Genomic DNA, 966 nt, shown 5'->3' with positions numbered 1-966 from the left:
GGCACGCGTCTCCGGTGCGTGGCCCCCCTGACGAACGGCGCCGCCGCCGGCACCCGGAGGGGGGAAACGGACGCGTCGAGTCTACACGGAGTGGATGTAGTTGTGGGCCTGGCCCGGATGTTGCTCCAAAGTGTTCCTATGGGCCGACCTAACACAACCGGGTGGAGAGGTCCACTGGTCAAAGCCTGTCCGTGCAAAGTCAAAGGGCTAGATCCCGTGGTCAAACGCTACAGGGTTAGGCGGGACGGGGGCCCTGGGGGGGTAGCAATGCCACCGGAGCGTCGTACCGAGCCCTCATACATGCGGGGTGGTGTTGTGGCATGTCCGAAGAGGCGGCACGCGTCTCCGGGTTGTGGCCCCCCTCACGGACGGCAATGAAACGGTGGTAGACGTTCTGCGGTAACGATGCAGCGTGAATATTATTAAATACTTGGAGCGCGATAAAATCATGAGTTTTCTACACAACGTGGGCACATGTGCTATAGGACTGATGGTAATTTTTCATAATTTTTTGTGATGGAGAAGTATCTGAACACTTCCCTCTACGCGGATTGCTCTTCGCACGTCTACGACTGTGGCCGGCGGCCTTCGGGGGGTAGCATACCGTAAAATCTTGCGTAGGCGGCCTCTCACAAGTCTGGAAGTGTTGAGGCGGTTGCAAACGCCCAGCACGCGTCTCCGGTGCATGCCCCCCCTCACGGACGGCGCCGCCGCCGGCACCTGGAGGAGGGAAACGGACGCGTCGGGTCTACACGGAGTGGATGTAGCTGTGGGCCTGGCCCGGATGTTGCTCCCCGGTGTCCATCTAGGCCGACCCGACACAACCGGGTGGAGAGGTCCACTGGTCAAAGCCCGTCCGTGCAAAGTCAAAGGGCTAGATCCCGTGGTCAAACGCTACAGGGTTAGGCGGGACGGGGGCCCTGGGGGGGTAGCAATGCCACCCGGTTGTGTCGGGTCGGCCCATAG

Source organism: Triticum dicoccoides, chromosome 3B, assembly GCF_002162155.2.
Source record: "Triticum dicoccoides isolate Atlit2015 ecotype Zavitan chromosome 3B, WEW_v2.0, whole genome shotgun sequence".
Classification (NCBI taxonomy): Eukaryota; Viridiplantae; Streptophyta; class Magnoliopsida; order Poales; family Poaceae; genus Triticum; species Triticum dicoccoides.
The sequence above is the reverse complement of the archived record's forward strand: the minus strand, read 5'-3'. Positions refer to the sequence as shown.